This window comes from Cryptomeria japonica, chromosome 8 (genome assembly GCF_030272615.1).
Source record: "Cryptomeria japonica chromosome 8, Sugi_1.0, whole genome shotgun sequence".
Taxonomy (NCBI): Eukaryota; Viridiplantae; Streptophyta; class Pinopsida; order Cupressales; family Cupressaceae; genus Cryptomeria; species Cryptomeria japonica.
In genome coordinates this window covers 239,454,699-239,463,354 of record NC_081412.1, presented here as the reverse complement: position 1 = coordinate 239,463,354, position 8,656 = coordinate 239,454,699, and the positions used below count along the sequence as shown (strand labels likewise).

The following is an 8,656-nucleotide window of genomic DNA, read 5'->3' as shown; positions in this document are numbered from 1 at the left end:
ACTAAGCTCTGACTTTTGATAAAAAGTTCTATTTTCATTTTAGTTTTTTCATGTCACTCTCATGGTTACCATTGTTGCGGTTAAGCACTAACATTTTTGAAAATCTATCTCTTACCTGTGTCTATTTACCTAATTAGTGAAGGATCCCTATTTGTCAATTTTATTAATTTGTTAAATTCACAAATTTATCTAACCTTGAAACAACAATTAGCTTTTTAGATCTACTTTTATCTTTGATTTTAACATTTTTTTATATGATTTCCATATAATGTTAACTTATCCTTCTTCTAAGATTGGCGATCAATTTGCCTAGTCCAATATACCCACCCTTGCTTAGAACTTAGGGATTCAAAACCATACATATCTTAGCTCTAACATAGAAACATTATATACCATAATAACTAACTATACATTATTTTGTTAGGGTTTATACACTTTCCTTTCACATTCTTTGTAAAACTCTATCTCTTTTCAAAACGCTATCAGCTATATCCTTTGCCCAAGCCTTTCAAAACGCTGTGAAGTCCATTGAACTGGTGTAGATATGCAGTCACTACAACCTTCTTACAATTATTTGACTACACACGATGAGAGATTCCTTGTTAAACACCCTTCGGCACCTGCATTTACAACTGTACCATATTCATATATGAAGAAGTTATTGTTCATTAGTCACCTGTGAAATCCGATGCAGAGAGACATAATAGCGATGGAAATGCAGACTTTTCTGTGAGTAGGGACGTGTGAAGTGTGATCCACACACAGTTGCTACAAGGTAAGATCTTGTAGCCACTCCATTCTTATCTGCATCGATATAGCCTTCTCTGGGCAGAGGCAACATTTGAAACAGTGAATAGAAATCATAAGAGGGAAGGTCCATGCAATAAACCTCAACTTCTGGCATCTCTGTGGGCGGAAGTACTAGTCCCTCTTGCTGCTTTTCAATGTTGGGCGGGAGAGATTCAAAATTGAAATTCAAACTTAACCGTGGCAGTCACTGTCGCCTGTGGAGAGTGTGGAGAGTCCTGACAGTCAGAAAAGAACCCGTGAAAACAAAACGGAAAACGGAAGGCTAGGAAGGGCCCACATTGCCACCTAAGCAGTCAAAGCTTAGTGTGTGCTCTTTAAGCCAGCCCAAGTGCTATACCAGAAGTATTGGGCTGGCTTAAACAGCACACACTAAGCTTTGACCGCTTAGGTGGCTGCTATGGCCCCTCCCTATCTGTCCGGCTTTTCGTTTTATGTTTCCATTGGGAGATATTCTCTGTTCCCATTCAAACACTTCCGTTAACTTTCCAATTCAAATTCGTTTCCCGCCCAGAAGTTCTTTGGAGGCCTGTGATCACATAAAAAGGAACAGGGTATTCTTCTATTTTCCAGCAGACTCACAACCTGTGCCAGAAGTATTCCGTTCTCACGTAGATTGGTACAAATCTATACTTTCAAGTGTAAAAGGCGTCGACGAAGATGAAGATCTGTACATCTACATTATGATACTGTGGTGCATGGTTTAGTGCCATGCGAACACAGTCTAGAGGAGATGCAGGTCACCTAGCAACTCCTCTAGCACATCTATTTCACACTGTGTTAGCATGGCACTGAAACCATGCATCACAGTATCATAGACTGCCCGATGATCCGGAAGGGTCTGAGTCCAGAATTCAGTGGAACGCGTAGTAAGCATAATTCTTTTTTCTCTCTCAATTATATGAAGAAATTCAACTGTAGCGAAATGGTTTAACACTAAAATCATATTTTAATTGTACAGTTATTTGTTGTTTTTTCTGCAACTCTAGTGGATTAAGGAACGAGCTTTTATAATTTTGATTTATTAAGCATTGCATACAATGCTTTCCCTGCTTTTGGAAGCACATGATCACCAGATAAAGCAAAGAGAGAAGTGGCTGCAGTTTTGGCTGATTTGGCGTTCCTAACTCAAGGTTATCAAATTAATTGTTGTTAAATGCAGAGGCCTTTAGAGCTCCTCTATTCTATTCTAAGAAAGTTGTACATTTTAGAGCAGTGTTGATCCATTTCGGTTACATCCAGAGATTCTTTCTTTGGTTAGTCCTAAACTATGTGTTTGTCTTTTTGGTACAGAGTTCTGCTATATCAATGCAATACGCTCAGATTTGGATTACCGTGAGGAGACCTACACATTCTATCATTGCACTGAGGGAAAGAGTTACCATGGGCGTGGCCAAATTCAATTAACTTTGTTAGTTCTCTTTGATACAAGCAACACCCTCATTTACTATACAGCAAGTGCTGAAAACATGCTAGTTCAACATAAAATCGTTGAAACCAACATGAGAAATTATAGGGGTAACAACTCTCATATCTTTCTTGTTTCTCTTTTTCTGAAGCTTTTGCATTAGAGACCAAAGAAGACATAATGCAAACAGATGTTTGGGTATTCATCTCGACAACTCATGGAAATTAGTTTCTTTTTATGTAGGTGGTAAGTCCTTGCATGATTTTGTCTTTTTATTTTATTGCTTTAAAGGAATGGTGGAAATCACTTAGGCTTTTTCCACTCTATTACTGATTGGGCAGAGTCAATTATTGGCTTTGCTGTACAGGTTTTTTATAAGACATTTGTCATTTGGTCACGATTTCACAGAGTTTGCTGGCGGCTTTACCACTGAAGATGTGTTAAATGACTGATTGCTCTTTATGCTGGATGAGAGTTCATAACCAATTTGCCACTTTTATGGCAATTCACTTAGGTTTCAGTCATATTTATCACTTAGATGTGGGTCACTAGTGCTTAAGCTACCTTTTTATCATGTTTGGCACTGAATTTGGGTGGCTTTTCTATTCAATTTGTGCACCTGCTTAAGACTGTTTTCCTTGCTTGCTGCCATGCTTTCAATTTTACATGTTTTGAAGAGCTTTGGCACAGTTTTCATTAGCTTGAACCACACAAAGGTGAGCCATGTTTGGTCTGATTTCTTTCCTTGAAAGGCAGGTGCTGATATCTAAGGATATAGCCAATGTTTAATGCTTCAGGCGGAGTTTGATTGGCCATGCCAATCAAAACGTGTACCATGTGTGGTTCCCTTCCTTGGATCTAGGGTTTTCAGGTTAGCCAATCAATTATAAAGTAAACACATGGATATTTTGATCATACAATTTGCTGTTAAAGGTAGACATGCTGATGCTCAAATCACCCTAAGGTTTATGTATTGACCAACCAGTTTAGATCAATATTCTGAAGTATTCATTATATCTCAGTCAATGGACTTAACATAAGTAGCATATCAGACTGTGCAGAGGCCTAAACATGTTCCAACAATAGCTTGATCATAAAATAAAGTATAACAGAAATTACATCAGAATTCTGCCCATTCTAATCATTGAAATATTCATAAATCTTTGAAACAGTTGTGAGCTTACAACAGAAATACTGCATGCAACTACAACATCTGACAATATTTCTCTATCCTTGTTTTCTTTTATGGATATCCATACCCTATTCCAAAGCTCCCATTTTGGCATAGGCACGAAGGATATCGGCAAAGGTTGTAGAATTTGACTTCACAGCTGTCAATTGTATTTGCTTGAATGTTTCAACAGAGTTATTCTGTGCGTGTCTTGCAATCATGGTATTCCTTGTGACGACATTTCTTTGAGGCATTCTTTGAAACAGTTCACTTGCCTTGTCAATGCTTCCACATTTTGCATACACGTCTACCAGTCCAGTTGCAACTACAAAATCTGGCAATATTTCTCTTTCCTTTGTGCTTTTATGGATGTCCATACCTTGTTCTACAGCTCTCATTTTGGTACAAGCAGAGAGGATGCTGGCAAAGGTTGTGGAATTTGGCTTTACACCTGCCAATGGGATTTGCTTGAAAGTTTCTAGATCTTTTTCACCAAACCCATTTTGTGCATTTCACGCAATCATGACATTCCATAAAGTCACATTTCTTTAAGGCATTTTGTGAATAATTCACGTGCCTTATCAATGCTTCCACTTTGTTGTGTACATGGATATCAGGGTAGCTGCAACTACAACATCTGCTAAAATTCGTCTATCCTTTACGCATTAATGGATGTCCATGCCCTACTCTACAGCTCCCATTTTGGCACAGGCAGGGAGGATGCTGGTAAAGGCTGAGCATAAACTTGTACATATTTCACAGGGCTTCCTTCAGCCAATAGAAAAAACAAATTATACAGAAAAATTAGGGTTTCAAATATGGTATCAAGGGCTTGATGGAAGGACTATTGTAGTGATCGCATGTGGCACTTGATACTTTAGATTACATTAACAACGTGCTTTGAATATGAAGTAAATTACATAATCTATTTTTCTAGTTTTGGGTATTGTTTGCTGTTCTCCATCTTTATTTCAGTAGCAGCTCTGGAATTGAATAATGAAATAATTTTGGGTTTTGGTTTTAGGCTTCTTTTGCTTGAATGATATGTAAACATCTTTGTTGTAAGATGTCTTTTCTTGCTGTTAATGTTTTACGTGTTATTCAAGAAAATTTTCATGATGCTTATGTTTGTGTTACTATATCAGCACACAACTTAGCATCTTGTCAGTCTTCTACAAATTATTGTTGATGACAACTGTGATTTGGCAGTACTCCAGGTTGCAAGCATCCACTTCAAGAAATTTATAGGCAAAAATTGGGCACCTCATAAACCTGGTGCATTTATATCCCATATTTATGTTTAATTTGAATTTCTTTGTATCTGTGATTTTTTGAATTTCTTTGTCTTGCAACTATGTCCATCATTTATGACTGTCATGCTTATTTTTTCTCGATTGTGACTGTGTTGTTGCAAGGTATGCGCCCTTGGTTTCCTTATGTTGTACAGCGCAAGCGATGGATTTGTGACATGGCTTAATTGCCTCCCGTGGATTCTATGTGTCACGTGGTTGTATCTGGCATTAACAGGGCTATCTTTTGGTGCAACAGCAATCGTGTTTCCAACAAGTGGTATTAGAGCTTGGTCACAGGTTCAAACCACTCGCTTGCACGGGGGGGATTGTTGCAAGGTGTGTGCCCTTGGTCTCCTTGTGCTGTGCAGCGTAGCGTTCAGGTTTGTGACATGGCTTAATTGCCTCTTGTGGATTCTATAAGTCTAGTGGTTGTATCGGGCATTAACAGGTCAATCTTTTGGTGCAACGGCAACCGCACTTGTAACATGTGTGACATGACATATGACTGTCTCCTTCTTCCATAACCGTCACAGTGACAATGTTTATATAAGCCATTCAAAGCATGATAAATCCTACCAAACTGCACTTTGACACACTTTTGCCATTGAATAGACAATGAAAAGATTTATGTTATTCTTCATTTGATGGCTGTCAGATTTGCTCCTTTGCTAAGAAAATGAACAGTCCCATCATCTAGCAATGTTTTGTTTTGAGGATGATTTTCCACTTAATGTATTTCTTGCATTCGACTGCCATTCCTTGTTCCTCCAAACAATAGACACCATTGCCTTTTACTTACCTAGATGAATCTCACCATGACTGTCCTTGTGTAGTCAACAACATTGTCATGAGTTCCCCAGGCCACTTTGATTTTTTTCAGCACTTGACATCTTCCATGAGTTTTGACATCAGTAACGACTGTCGTTTATCTCTCATACTCATGTTCAATCTCTGAAAAACAGTTTATGATTGTGATGAGCTTGATGGACCTCAGTAATCAATCATTACTTTCATTTTTTTTGGACTGTTATTGACCATATCGTCTTTTCTTTTACATTAAACGATCCATTCTAACATACTTTTCTTCTTTTGTCCCTACAGCTACGTCTTCTTTCCCTTAACAGGCCCTTTATTCTTGTGATAATTTGTCATTATGCCTTGCACTGCTTTATAATGACTTACTGCTGCTGCTCTATCAACATTGTTGCCCTTTTATTTTGGTTGTCCATAGTAGACTGTTCTTGCCATTTGTTTTCTTGTTATAACACTGTCATCTTAATATATGCTCTTCCATTTATGATAGTCATTTAGATGACTGAACTATCATCTCTTTATGACTGCCCTCTTGGTCTATTGTTAACATATGTCACCCGTGCAATAGGCATATATTAAGATGCCTTGTTTTTTTAGAACTCTTGGGATGTGAAAACCAACTAAGACTTACTCTTGTTCTTCAACACTGTACTACTTAGGCTTTCACAAAAGAAATATTTTTCAATGCTTCTTTAACCTCTGTTCACACTGTCATCTGAGCATTGCTGCCTTTATAAATCATTCATTACTTTGCATGATGGCAATCAATCTCATAACTCCACAATTTTGTCATCTAGGATTGTTCTCTTTGTGAAATTATTGACTGTATCATCTCTACCAAGACTATCCGTTGGCACAACATAAAGTTGATATTCACCATCATCAACATCTGAACATATTAAAACAATATTCTCTGTTGGACTGTGACAAAGATCTTGATCCTTGATTTAGGCCACTGGAGCCAGGTCTAAAAATTGGTATTAAAGGATTTTCTTTTTGAGTTGCAAAATCATAAGTATGCAAATAATAGTCCTTGAAATATAGTAGCGAGCCCCCAAAGAAAACATAGGTAGGCCTCTCTCTCCAATTTGGAGACAATCATCCCACTGTCATGACTAGCTGCCAGAAGATTCACTTCTGGATGTGCAGAAAGAATCCAGTACCGATCATGCTCTCTACAAAAAGTTTGGACACATCCCACACTTGGATACTGTTATCTCCAGAATCTGAAACAATAATGTCCTGGCGTGCATCTACAACCATACACATTAATGGAGAACACCATTAATGTTTATGGTTGTAGATTTGCTTATGCTTATAGATATGCCTATTTTGTAAACATTTACTTTTCTTTTTAATGTTTTACTACATTTTGTTTTGAGTGATGTCAGAATCACAAGATTTGTTTTTCTAATTTGTATTACGCTTACACAGTTTTTTGGACTTTCTGCTAATTTCCTTTTGGTGTTATATTTATTTTTTCATCAACATTACAAGTTGTAGATGCAAATATCTTATTTTGTCATTTTTAAGGGTTGTGATACAACTGATTTGCATATCCTGTTTGTGTGTATAGAGCGCAATTTGCAGAATGCCTTAAAACTATTATAAATGCAGATTATCCAGAGCAATGGCCTAGCCTTCTTCCTTGGGTCAAACACAATTTGCAAGATCAACAAGTATAATTCTTTCAAGGAAGTATGAGTAAGTATTTGTTTTTGGGTGTCTGGCTTCTTCTTTAGGTCAATCTTTAACTAAGAATTTCCTTGCTATTTAAACTACTAGTCTCCATGTGACTTGAGTCATTTATTTGATGTGTGTATATCAAGGTTCAGGTCTGAGGATGAGCGAACTCCTGTCTATCTTATCATTGATGATGCATTTCCTCCGCTACTTAACATTTTCAATCACCTTGTTCAAGTTTGAAATCCTAGATTGGAGATAGCAGATCTTATCAAGCTTATTTGTAAAACATTTTGGTCATCTATATATGTATGTATCCTTTTGCATTCAGAATGTACATTTAATAACTTAACTTATTTTTGACTGTGCACTTTATTGCTTGCTGCAATTTTAGATGTTGAACTTATATGTAGTGATGTGGCCATGCAATTAGAGGTGCCCAAGCAACTCTTTGATCCCAACATCTTTAATGCTTGGATGGTTCTGTTTTTAGCTATGTTGGAAAGACCAGTTCCTTCTGAAGGGCAACCAACTGATCCAGAACAACACAAATCTTGGGAATGGTGGAAAGTAAAGAAGTGGACATTGCATATTATGAATTGACTATACACACGGCGAGCTTAAGAATGTTAGTTAACATTTGTAGACTGTGTAAAAGATTGTGCTTGTTCAAATGTTCTTTAAGATGTATAATCAGTGTAATTAGGGGAACTAAGAAAGTGAAAATCAGCAACACTAGAATCTATTGTCTAGCCTTTAACAATCTTTATTGTAGAAATTGTTTTACAGAGTTTGTTGTCATAAGAGAATAGTTTAAAAATGTAATCTCTGAAAATTTTACTAGATATTTTTTATATATTTGTCTCTTATGAGAGTCTATTGATTTATTTGCACATATAAGTTTGGATTTATCTTGATAGTCATGCTAGAGAGTGATTAAATTGTAATGAGTTTTTATGCTCTGCAGATTTGGAGATCCAAAGCTTCTTAAGCCAGAAAACAAGCCATTTGCTCAAATGTTTCAGAAACATTTCGCAGGGAAAATATTAGAATGCCATCTAAACTTTATGGATTGTTGTTCTTAGAATGCCTTTCATGACCCTGTGCACGACTGTTATGAGGAATTTTTCCCTTATTGCCTTCCAAAAATAGGGTACTGTCTTTCATTAGACTGCAACCATGTTTTATGACAAAGATTGTCATATGCTCATGTATATTGGCTATCATGCTCATGTTGTGTACCTTAAGACCTATTGTGTCTGATAAGACTTCCCTTGATCTGTCCTTTACATCACGATCAGCACAATTGATCATGATGTCTTAGACATGCTACTGTTCTCTACTTTCAAGCATGAAGCCTCTTGATTCTGCTTTTCTGCTCTTTACTGATTCCTTTCTTGTATTCTATGGTCCTTATATTGTGCCCTTTAACAGTGAATGTTATTACTATTCTTTGTATTGTCTTCATACTGTAAATTTCCT

The 8,656-nt window shown here is 36.9% G+C and overlaps 1 pseudogene; it reads left to right on the top strand.

Annotated features, from left to right (window-relative positions):
• The first annotated feature begins 1,538 nt into the window (after positions 1-1,538).
• On the top strand, positions 1,539-7,959 carry LOC131033215 (uncharacterized; annotated as a pseudogene).
• Positions 7,960-8,656: the final 697 nt, after the last annotated feature.